This window comes from Culex quinquefasciatus, chromosome 3, assembly GCF_015732765.1.
Source record: "Culex quinquefasciatus strain JHB chromosome 3, VPISU_Cqui_1.0_pri_paternal, whole genome shotgun sequence".
Taxonomy (NCBI): Eukaryota; Metazoa; Arthropoda; class Insecta; order Diptera; family Culicidae; genus Culex; species Culex quinquefasciatus.
Genome location: NC_051863.1, coordinates 100,417,218 through 100,430,487, shown reverse-complemented (window position 1 = coordinate 100,430,487; position 13,270 = coordinate 100,417,218). Strand labels below are relative to the sequence as shown.

The window sequence follows — 13,270 nt, the reverse complement described above, 5'->3', positions numbered from 1 at the left end:
TGCAGCATTTGATCTAACTCACCGTAGTACCGCTCTATGTTCTTCGCGAACACCCGGAACTCTGGCAAGGATGGCAGTTGATGATCTTCATCCAGTTCGGTAAGTCTGCTTTTGAGTAGCAGGATCTTACCCTTGACCTGGCGTCGCTTGTTGGCCAAGCGCTTTGCGGACCACGGTTGTTCGGCTGAGTTCATCTTAACTGGGCTGATCAGGTCTCTCGGGAATCGGTTACTCCGCCGTGGTCGCGCTCGTGGCGACACAGCAGCGGCAGCGTTCGGTCAATGGATTCTGCAGAATTTGCTGGCTCTTGCAGCAGGTCAACTCGCACACTTCTTCGGGATTTGCGCTTGCAGCAAAAACACTTCTGATCGGGGTGTCACACTTGCTTGTAAGCGAGACACTTTTTTCTTCTCGGGGTTCTTCTGCGCTTGCAGCAAGAATCACTTTGGTCGGGGTGTCACACTGGCTCTTCAGCGAAACACTTCTCTTCGGGATTCATGGTTTTTGATACTGGTAATGAAAATGGCCATTTTGGCAGGATTAGCCACACCCGGAGTGGACATTGCCCTGAGGGAAGGTTCTACCGGGAGGATATTTACGGAACCATACAAATTTGGGCAATATTGGTATCAAAATTCATGGTTATTGATACTGGTAATGAAAATTGCCATTTTGACAGGATTGGCCACACCCAAAGTGGTTGTCCGGTAGGAACTACTTCAGAACCTTCCCTCAGGGCAATGGCCACTCCGGGTGTGGCCAATCCTGCCAAAATGGCAATTTTTATTACCAGTAGTGATCATTTCCCCTCAGTAAAACCATGAATTTTGATACCCATATTGCCCAAATTTGTATGGTTCCGTAAATGTCCTCCCGGTAGAACCTTCCCTCAGGGCAATGGCCACTCCGGGTGTGGCCAATCCTGCCAAAATGTCCATTTTCATTACCAGTATCAAAAACCATGAATTTTGATACCCATATTGCCCAAATTTGTATGGTTCCGTAAATGTCCTCCCGGTAGAACCTTCCGCAGGGCAATGGCCACTCCGGGTGTGGCCAATCCTGCCAAAATGGCCATTTTCATTACCAGTATCAAAAACCATGAATTTTGATACCCATATTGCCTCAAGTCGTATGGTTCGATAAATGTCCCCGGTAGAACCTTCCCTCAGGGCAATGGCCACTCCGGGTGTGGCCAATATCCTACCAGTTTGATCCCAACTCCATTGCCCCAAATCATTCTGGTTTGCGGGTAGTCGTCCTAACAATCTTCATTAGAACAGAATTCCTCCCAAGTTGGTGCACAACCTGTGTCTTTCAATGGGTGCATGTGTGTGTGTGAGCAATAAAATTACCACCGTCGATCCGTCTCTGACGGATTTCCAGTCAAAACTAAATTGTTCAGAGGCTATCTGTTAGCTTATATAGTTTGCAAAAAATATGGCAACAGTTGTGCAACATTCTCGCGTGACAGTTATATGAAAGCAGGAGACGAGGCAAAATTTGCGCCATGTTGCCGCATTTCATGCAAACTATATAAGCTAACAGATATCCTCTGAACAATTTTAGTTTTGACTGAAAATCCGTCAGAGACGGATCGACGGTGGTAATTTTATTGCTCACACACAAACACACACACACATGCACACATTGAAAGACACAGGTTGTGCACCAATTTGGGAGGAATTCTGTTCTAATGAAGATTGTTAGGACGGCTACCCGCAAACCAGAATGATTTGGGGCAATGGAGTTGGGACCAAACTGGTAGGATATTGGCCACACCCGGAGTGGCCATTGCCCTGAGGGAAGGTTCTACCGGGGACATTTATCGAACCATACGACTTGAGGCAATATGGGTATCAAAATTCATGGTTTTTGACACTGGTAATGAAAATGGCCATTTTGGCAGGATTGGCCACACCCGGAGTGGACATTGCCCTGAGGGAAGGTTCTACCGGGAGGATATTTACGGCACCATACAAATTTGGGCAATATTGGTATCAAAATTCATGGTTATTGATACTGGTAATGAAAATTGCCATTTTGACAGGATTGGCCACACCCGAAGTGGTTGTCCGGTAGGAACTACTTCAGAACCTTCCCTCAGGGCAATGGCCACTCCGGGTGTGGCCAATCCTGCCAAAATGGCAATTTTTATTACCAGTAGTGATCATTGCCTCTCAGTAAAACCATGAATTTTGATACCCATATTGCCCAAATTTGTATGGTTCCGTAAATGTCCTCCCGGTAGAACCTTCCCTCAGGGCAATGGCCACTCCGGGTGTGGCCAATCCTGCCAAAATGGCCATTTTCATTACCAGTATCAAAAACCATGAATTTTGATACCCATATTGCCCAAATTTGTATGGTTCCGTAAATGTCCTCCCGGTAGAACCTTCCGCAGGGCAATGGCCACTCCGGGTGTGGCCAATCCTGCCAAAATGGCCATTTTCATCACCTGTATCAAACACCATGAATTTTGATACCCATATTGCCCCAATTTGTATAATTCCGTTAATGTCCTCCCGGTAGAACCTTCCCTCAGGGCAATGGCCACTTCGGGTGTGGCCGATATCCTACCAAATTGTTCCCAATCATTTCGATATTCCGGTGACCGTTCTGGCAACCGTCAATAACATCTTGGACCTCCTCTCAAGTTCGTGCACCACCTGTTTCTTTCAACGTGTGCGTGTGTGTGTGAGCAATAAAATTCCCAACGTAAGGTCCGTCTTTGATGAAAGTCTGATGGACACTAAATCCTCCAGAGGCTAACTTTTAGCTTAAATAGTTGGCACGGCATCCACGCAACAAACAAAGAATGTCACGCCGAGGGCATGCGACGGTAACGCTACATTTTCGAAAAATTTTGCATTGACACCGCAGATAGAGCTTTAAGACAAAGTCCTTTGTCAAAAATTGATAAACCTGCGTTTATTTGAGAAATATTTGTGGTTTTTGTTTTTCTCCTCGTTTTTTTTTTCTATTTCTAATATTTTCAGGTGTTTTAAATTTTCTACCTCATCAGCGCATTCCATTTTCTACAACTCCTGCGATCGGATGTCAGTCTCTTGGACAACATAGATGAAACATTTCGAAGAATTTTTTAGGAAATTGAAAAAAAAAATAGATTGATTTAGCATTCATGCAATTTTTCTGTTAGGAATTATGATTGATATTCGTCATCTTGAGAGTAGAAAAGAGGGAGAATGTAAGGATTATGGGTTGCAGGATTGAATATGTAATAAATTATTAAATGAGTATTTATTATAAGATTGATATAATTCATAAATAAGAGTTAAGAGCGCAACAAAAAGTGCGCACCTTCATGAATATTGCCTTTTTAGCTAATTGTGGATTGAGTGCGAGAGCGCGCTAGCGAGCTGCGAGAGAGAACAACGAGCGAGAAAACAACGAGATGCGCGCGGCCGGCGAAAGAGAGAATGAAGATTGTCAAATCAGTTTTGTGGTTAATTTCTGTGGAATAAGACGTGTTGTTTGTTAATTGCAAAATATCTGTGTTTTTATTATAAAAGAAAGTCCCCGATCACGACAGCCCTCAGTCGTGTGGTGTTCGTGGGGGAGATCGGTTGGAGAATCGACGCGCGAGAATCCGCGAGAAATTGCTAGAAGATTCTGGAATTTATTGAAAAATTGTGTCGCGTCGTGGCCTTGGGAGTTTGGCCCTCAGTCGTGTGGTGTTCGTGGGGGAGATCGGTTTGAAAATCCGCGAGAAAGTGCTAGAAGGTATTGACTTAAAGCAGAGATCTTCAGGAGTTATACAGTGAGGATGATTAGCTCCCACTACTCATCTGTTGGTTCATTGTGTAACTTCAGCTGATCCGTCAATATCGGAGTAGCAGCTCATTGGCAGTCAACCATGCTCATGCTCATGTTCATGCTCAAATTACACATCTTTGCCGAAGACAGCAAATTGTTTTAAGCCTTTATTGTGGAGTTATAACCATTTTAAAGTGATCTTGAGCCTATTTTCAAGTTGCTTTGTTTTCAAAATGGCGCATTTTGGCGCAAAACCGAACAATGCACCTGAAAGTGCACACTTTCAACTACATTTCCTGAAAATATCTCCGTGTTTATTGGTTTCTATTTTATATCTCAATGTGATTTTTACGATTTTTAATCAATTTATTTATAAATGTTATTCGAAATTATAATGAATACAAGGTGAAAATCGGTAAATTGAAGGGTAAATTAATCGATTTTTATGGAAATTACTTTGTCTATGAAAACATACGACAACCTTTCCAGAGTGACCAAATATAAAAGGAAATACTTAATTTTAAATACGAACAATTATTAAAAAAATTCACTTAGGGGAACTATACCATTTTTCAGCCTATTTCTATTATCGGCCTATCAGCACTTTGATTATGAATTACAGCTTTCATAAAGTGTTTTTGACTGTTCCAAAGTAACAAATAGCTCAAATAAAAGTGAGCAAGCAACTCTCCATTGTTTATGTAACTAAAAATGTTGATTTAATAGCGGAAACTGCATAAGTGATGAGAATGGGTCGAAATGCTTAGAGTGATTAGAATGGGAACCTACATTATTTTTGGGCCAAACATGTTTTCATTTATAATATTAACATTCCAACGCCCAAGGCTCCAAAAAAGTTGGAACGGTAACTTCAACTCGCTGGTTCTCGGGCATAACTCAACCAATCAATATGATTCTTCTTTCCAGTGATTTGTTAGGATGTCTAGATGATTCTAAAACTTTGCAGAACTTAATTTGATCAATTCTGTAATTTATGCGATCAAAAACATCGTTCCAACTTTTTTTTTCGCGTGTAAAAAAAAATCGCCAAAAATTCCGCGGAGGCAGTCATTTTAAAAAAAGGTGAAACGATGTTTTCGGTCGCAGAAATTACAGATTTGTTCAAACCAAGTTCTGCAAAATTTTAGAATCATCTAGACATTCTTACAAATCACTGGAAACAAGAATCGTCCCGATTGGTTGAGTAATGCCCGAGAACCAGCGAGCTGAAGTTACCGTTCCACCTTTTTTGGGAGGCTTGGGCGTCCGTGTAAGTTGGACATGCGTTGGGCGTTCCAGTGTTAAAATGTGTATCATAATTTTAAGCATGAACAGTGTATTTTCCATAAAAATCGATCAATTTACCGATTATTACCACGTTTTCAATATGATTCCGCTTAAAAATTATAAATAAATTCAAATTGAGATACAGTCAAAAACATAATTTTGCGTAAACGTGAAAAGAGTTCATGCCAACGGAAGCCAGGAAGAAAACTGTTCAACTTTTATAATGCATTGCACCATGAAAGTGAACAGTTTTCTTCCTGGTTCCCGTTGGCATGAACTCTGTTCACGTTTACGCGAACTCATTTTTTTGAGTGTATCTATAAATAGACACCGATAGACACGGAGATATTTTCATGAAATGTAGTTGAAAGTGCATGTTCGGATTTGCGCCAAAATGCGCCATTTTGAAAACATTGCAACTTGAAAATAGGCTCAAAATCACATAAAAATGGTTATAACTCCTCAATAAAGGCTCAGAACATGTTTGTCTTCGGCAAAGATGTGTAACTTTATGTCATAAACAACTCTTCAGAACATAGTATTTTTATTTATTTATTTATAGCCCTTATCAAGTACAACAACTCTTCCGAAGACATCATTTGGCTAGGACGTCAAATAAAGGAGTTATCAATTTATTCCACTTAATGTTGCCATTCCGAACACTGTGGCCTTTCCCTGAGGGAAAGTTCTACCGGGGACATTTATCGAACCATACAAATTGGGACAGTATCAAAAACCATGAATTTTGATACCCATATTGCCCCAATTTGTATGGTTCCGTAAATATCCTCCCGGGATAACCTTCCCCAGGGCACTGTCCATTCCGGGTGTGGCCAATTCTGTCAAAATGGCCATTTTCATTGCCAGTATCAAAAACCATGAATTTTGATACCCATATTGCCCCAAGTCGTATGGTTCGATAAATGTACCATGGTAGAACCTTCCCCAGGGCACTGGCAACTCCGGGTGTGGCCAATCCTGTCAAAATGGCCATTTTCATTACCAGTATCAAAAACCATGAATTTTGATACCCATATCGGTCAAAACTAAAATTGTTCAGAGGCTATCTGTTAGCTTATATAGTTCGCATGAAATGTGGCAACATGGTGCAAATTTTGCCTCGTCTCCTGCTTTCTTGGATCTGTCACGCGAGAATGTTGCACCTTTGTGCCTTGTTGCGTGGCAGACCCCTTCCCCAGTACCAAGCATGCTACATTTTCGTAACGCGCGACATTTTTCGTTTTTCTGGTTTGACACCTCACCAGAAAAAAAGTGTTCCGGAAATCATGCAAATCGTACCATGAAATCGTGAATATCGCGATTTTTGCTTTACGAATTTTTGAACTATGCATTAGAGTGTAACAAAAATGACTTTTTGGCGGGCATTCAGGGGTTTGTTCCGGTGGGCATACTGAGCCCAAATCCCAAATATGAGCTCGATTGGACGTAACAGGAGCTGGCGCTCCGCCCTTCAATTTTAAATGGGATTTAACCCGTAAAAAAAGATTTTTCCAAAAATGTCAATTTTTGAGTCGTTTTGGCCACTGAAGCGTTTACCAAAAACATCACTGGTATGTAGGCCAGATCCTTGCGCATCTTTTGGTATATATAACATTGAAGTTTGGAGCACCCTGGAACTCGGTACAGACCTTCAAAGTTTGGCATTTTTTCAAAACCGGCCCCGGCAAAAAAGATATGCGTCGCGTCTCGCGACGCCCGAGACGCCATTTGATTTTGCTGAGACCGATTTTTCGAAAAAATGCCAAACTTTGAAGGTCTGTACGAGATCCAGGGTGCTCCAAACTTCAATGTTATATATACCAAAAGATGCGCAAGGATCTGGCCTACACGCCAGTGATTTTTTTGGTAAACGCTTCACTGGCCAAAATGCCTCAAAAATTGACATTTTTGAAAAAATCTTTTTTTACGGGTTAAATCCCATTTAAAATTGAAGGGCGGAGCGCCAGCTCCTGTTACGTCCAATCGAGCTCATATTTGGGATTTGGGCTCAGTATGCCCACCGGAACAAACCCCTGAATGCCCACCAAAAAGTCATTTTTGTTACATCCTACTATGCATATTGGGCACGAATTATCCAGGAATCGAAATAGTTTAAATACTGAAAAAAAATATTGAAAATACTTTAAATACTTAAAATACTTAAAAAAACTTAAAATACTTCAAATACTTTAAAAAGTTAATATACTTCAAATACTTATAAAACTTAAAATACTTAAAATACTGAAACTAATGGCTTGATCAGTTGTCAAGGAGGGCTAACTCATTCCATTTTTTCAGGGCAGAGACCATTTATTAAAAAGGTAGTCGTAGACCTGAGCTACTGACTACTCATCATCTCAGGGTCGGCATTACTACTAAGCGATTCAAGAGAGACTCGGAAAGGAAATAAAAATCAAGAACCACACTTTTCAACTTTAAATCGTGTATTTTTCTGTATCGTGTAAAGTGTGTGTGTGTGTGTGTGTGTGTGTGTGTGTGTGTGTGTGTGTGTGTGTGTGTGTGTGTGTGTATTTAGTGTAGCACTTTCAGGGACTAAACGTACCGTAACTCCAGCAGCAGCTTCCCGGGATTGAACGCCTTCGGCGTTCTCCTCAGCGTTGGCCGGTCACAGGAGCGCCCTCGACTGCGCCGCCGGAAGTCCCGTGGGGGGGGGGGTCGTTGCAGCCGAATAACGGTTGACGGCTGTTGTTGTTGCTGCTGCGCTGGAAACCGCGAGGCAAGGTCGAGCGGGCGTTGCCGATCCTTCCTGCGGCAGGCGTCTTCCCTCGTTGTCGGAATCGGCGGACCTGGCTACTGCCAATCCGTTCGCGCCGAGAGGGGAAAATCTCCTTGACGGTGATGGCGCCCTGCGCCAGAGATTCGGGTTGGTCCTTGACGGTTAGATGTAGCCAACGGCACCTGCGCACTCACGAGGCTAGATTGACCACCATACGGCACCGAGATCCGGAAAGCGGGAAAGGTAACTACCGCTGCCCTTCCACTGGAAGGCCAAGACGTGCCCAGTAGTAGAGACGGTACTGGCACTCCGGAACCTCGACTGCACCGCACGAACGCCTGATAGTAAAAGAGCCCGATTCTTGTCGCCGGCGGCTGAGGTAAACATTACCTCCTTATTTTGGGAGGGAAAAGCCCCATTTTCTTTTCCTCCCACTTTTCGTGCAGTCCTGACCTAGCGCTGTCAGGATCTGCGTGTTTGCAGCGGTACGGATAACCCTTCACTGCTTGTGTCGTGTGATGTTGTATGTACGGAAATAAATTGAAAAGTGAAGGTTCGTTCAAGAACTGTGACCAATGGTTACAATACTTAAAATACTTAAAATTCTTATAAAACTTAAAATACTTAAAATACTTAAAATACCTAAAGTATTAGAGTACTTAAAATACTTTAAATGCTTAAACTACTTAAAATACTTTAAATACTTTAAACACTTAAAATACTTAAAATACTTTAAATACTTAAAATACTTAAAATACTTAAAATACTTAAAATACTTAAAATACTTAAAATACTTTAAATACTCAAAATACTTAACGGTGCACATCAACCAAAGCTTTTGCACCCAGATTTGTGTTACAGACATTTTAGTATCTTCAAAACTACGGGTACTATTGAAATATTTTTTTATTCATCCCCTAAAGTACTGTCCACAAAGTAATTTACAACAAAGTTTGATTAATTTTACAATCCCGCTATTGCAGGATTGGGTCCGTAAGTTTAACAATTTTGGAACAAGAAGACAACAACTTCCTTCGTTGCTGTGCACCCTTAAAATACTTAAAATACTTTAAATACTTGAAATTATTAAAATACTTTTAATACTTACAATACTTAAAATACTTTAAATACTTAAAATACCTCAAATACTTAAAATACTTTAGAATACTTTAAATATTTAAAATACTTTATATATGTAAAATACTCCAACAACTTTTAATACTTACAATATTAAAATTATTAACATATTTAGAAAACATTTTCAAAAGCTTAAAATACTTGAAATCCTTAAAATATTGAAATACCTAGAAAAAATAAAATGCTTAACACTATTAAAATACTTAACAAACCTTAAATACTTTAATTATTTCTTTAAAAACATAGAATATTAAAATACCTCAAAAAATTAAAATACTTAAAATCATACATAAAACAAAGAAATATTTCAAATACTTTTAATACCTAGAAAAAAAAATACCTTGAAAAAAATAAATGCTTAAAATTATTTAAATACTTAACAAACATTAAATACTTTAATTATTTCAAATCGTTGAAATACTTCAAAACTTTGAAAACATATAATATTAAATTACTTGAAAAATGAATGAACTTTAAACCATTAGCATATTTAACATACTTAAAAAATAAATATTTCAAATACTTAAAATATTTTAAATACTTACAATATTAAAACACCTAGACAAAAATAAATGCTTAAAATAATTGAAATTCTCAACAAACATTAAATACTTTAAATATTAAAAATACTTGAAATAGCAAAAACTTTTAAAAGTCACCATATTAACGTACCTGGAAAAATAAAAATACCTTAATTTATTAGCATATATAACATACCTAAATATGATAATATTTCTAAAAAACTTAAAAAATAAATGTTTCAAATACTTAAAATATTTCAAATATTTACAATACCGTCATCAGGGGTGACATTGGGTCTGGGGGGTGAGATTGGGTCATACAAAAATGCTGAAATTTGTATGACCCAATCTCACCCCCCAGGCCCAATGTCACCCCTGACGACGGTATTAAAATACCTAGACAAAAATAAATGCTTAAAATTATTGAAATTCTCAACAAAATTTAAACACTTTGAATATTAATTTAACACTTTGACTTTTTTGGGGCTACCCCCTGAAATCAAAGATTGACCCATCACTAGGCTAAATTCCACGGGAACCCCTCCCTCCAATCGCTTAAAGTTTGTATGGGAAAAATCGTCAAAATGTATGGAGAAAAGCAACTGTTTTACTTTTTTACCTGTGGAAGGCGCCATAATTATTCGACTCTTACCATTTCTCAAATGTAGAACCTTCATTAAATTTAGAACAACTTTCCCGAAGACACCATATTTTTAGGATTTCTTCCCGCGAAGTTATTAGCTCCCAAAACTGACCCTTTTTGCGCGGCCAGCTGTAAGCGGCTACCTAACAACGATGTTTATTTCCAATTCGTACACGCACGTGCTCTCTCTCAGGTTCAAACTCTCTCACGAGCTTGCTCGCCTGCCTGCCTACCTGTTTACCTACAAGCGCGCGCTGATTCTCTGCATGGACTTTTGTCGTCGTTGTCGTTTTCGTTTGCTATCCGCTGCGCTGCGTTCTTGACATGTTTATTATAATTTTCAACTAAAATACTAGGTTTGTTTTGTTAAGATATAAAATGTAATGTAATATGTGATCAACAGTAGATATCATATTGTAAGACCGTGTGAGAGAGAATACAAATTTGATGAATTAGTTCATCCATGAATCGTCATCTGTTCTGATCCAAACCTAATTGCAAACGTTTTGGATTTTAATTTATCTGCTTTTGTTACAAGAAATACCATGCAGTTTTCTTAGATAAAAAAGGAAGACATTTTCTTTGGATTTTTTAAAAAACTGAATCCAAAGTCCTAGGATGGCCAAAGACATCCCAACACATTAACAAAGCAGTCTACCATACTGACTAAAGCTATGCGGGTATGTTCCGTTGTCAAAACCGGTAGACATTTTGCTTGTTACGGTAGTAGACCCACAGATCTTAACTCCAGGAAGTCCTTGGATGACCCAGGACATACTAACACATTAGCAAAGTAGTCTACCACACTCACTGAAGCTATGCGGGTATGATCAGCGGCCAAAAACCGCCGACATCTTGCTTGTTACGGCGGTAGACTCACCGGTCTTAACGCCAAGGAGTTCTCGGATGACTCAGACCATCCTAATAAGTTGTTACAACATTGGACTGAAGCCTTCCATACTCACTGAAGCAGTCTAGGTCGGATCCGGTTTCAAAACCTTGAAGTTTCGACTTGTTTCTATGGGATGCCTCTTGCACAAACGGTTCAAACGGTTAAAAACAAGAGAAATCATGTTTCAATCATGCTAAGACATATCAGAATTTATAGTTTTTGCTGATACGCGTCGAATGAAGTCAAGAAAATCGAAATCCATAATGAAACAGAGATTTTATAAATGATTTTAGAAATAGCAAAAATACGATTTTTTTGTACATTTTAACCCAAAATACTCAAACTTCAACAGCATGTAACTTTTGAACCCCGGGGTTTAGAGAGTTGGTCCAGAAGACTTTTTCTCATGTCTCGGCGAGATCTTTCGAAAAAAGTTGGTCCCGTTCGTGTACATTCTTGGACCAGCTTCCATACAAATTTGCCCATTCTCCTTTCCATAAAGAACAAAAAAATCATTTTAGAGAGAATGAATGAAAATTTGCAGCAATAATTGTAAAATTGCCTTGATTTGTTCTGATTTGTACTAAAGTATATTTTTGTTAAAACAAACTACCTAAAGAAACAACATTTGTATTACCTGAAGTTTTTTTTTAAATAATTGAATCATTATCGTGTTTCTTTAGCATATACGAAAAACTGCGTTTAATGCTTGGAAAAACAAACAAACCCTGTTCTCATGACATTTGCTGTAACTTTTTAAGTGAGCCTAAGCTGTCTTTTATTCAAATTATTTTTTTTCAGCGCAGTTTTTTTATGTTTGACATAATTTAAGAATTTATATGCTAAGTATATCTCAAAACAATCCTGCTATTTTAGTTGAAAATTATAATAAACATGCCAGAAACGCAGCGCAGAGGATATCGATTGGTCGAAAGGACGACAAACGTGCGACAAACACTCGACATGCTCGACATTGTTTTTTCCATCGATTCACCTTCAATTCGAAGTCGATTATCGTCGACGCAAACAGTTTGACAGTTCTCTTCAGTTGATCTTGTTCGGACTTGATCAAATCAGAAAAACAATATTGTTGTAAAGGTTCGTGAGGATCATGGCTTTCTACCTAAGGTACTCGCGATTGAGTGTGTAGTAGTGCGGTTGTCAAAATCGTTATCTCGGACTCTCTCACTCCACTGACACTGACATTGTTTATGTTTTGGTTTTCCTGGCACGGTCCATTGTTCGTTTGTTATTGTTTTGGTTTTAGTGGCACGGAGTCATGCACTCACACTAATGCAAAGCAAGATCGCGAGTACCTATGATATACAGCCTTGCGTGAGGATTTTGGCTGGTTGATTGGTAAGTTGTGTTCTTTTTTTTTGCTGGAAAGTTCCGGCCGGAGTGGGCGAGCGGCTAAATCATAACATTATGTTCCAGACTTCCTGATTTCAGCCTTCGCGACGGTGGAAGAGAACGTGAAACATCGTTAACCCGGCGGATCATGCCGGAAGATGGGACGGGAAGGAACCGGTCTGCGATCGAAAGCGGATTGGGGTGAGTCGAGGGGCGGGACAATAGTAAGAAATTAAATTATTTAATTAATTAACGGTAGGAATTAAATATATTAACGATTGTTTACGTTCAAAACAACGCCACCTCTTCTTACACTACATTGATTTGACATTTTGACACCGCGTGTGTTTGTTGTTGTGTTTGGCGCCAAATTTGTGTCATCGAAGAGCGGTCGAGCAGGAAAGTACCAGCGCGGTACAGGCAAACCGGAAAAGTTGCGCAGCGTCATCCAGGGCGGTAACCAGGACGTACTGGACGATATCGAAGCTGGCCCAGCCGGAAGATTTGTTGGAGAAGGCCATCGAGCGGCCCACCTGGATGCTGCGTTTGTTGAAACGGATCCTCGAATCGAATTCTTCCCACGTCATTTCCCACAGATTTCTCCGTAACACTCCCGCCAAACAGCTTGGCATGTTCAATGCGGCCTACCAGAAGTGGTTTCCCCTGATGTGTCCCTACCGTTGCAACCTCATCACCGCCGAGTCCTAGATGTCGTTAGTCCCGTGATGACCTCCAGAAGCCAGATCATCGGTACTACCATAAGCCCGGTGGAAAAGCAATCGCCGGTTGAACGAAATGAGGAGCCGCCAACGTCGTTATTCCAGACACTCAAGAACCGGCCAACCTTACATGGTGGGACTATTATTGAAATAAATGAAACAACAAAGTTGAGATATTTTATTTTTTCAAAGCATTGTATCAAA

At 39.8% G+C, this 13,270-nt stretch overlaps 1 protein-coding gene and 1 pseudogene across 2 annotated transcripts in view; one reads left to right on the top strand and one right to left on the bottom strand.

Moving 5' to 3' along the window:
• LOC119769153 overlaps positions 1-12,979 on the bottom strand; it is a 65,980-nt pseudogene extending 53,001 nt beyond the window's left edge.
• LOC119770762 overlaps positions 1-13,270 on the top strand; it is a 99,352-nt gene that overhangs the window by 49,215 nt on the left and 36,867 nt on the right. The gene's annotated exons all lie outside the window — the stretch shown is intronic.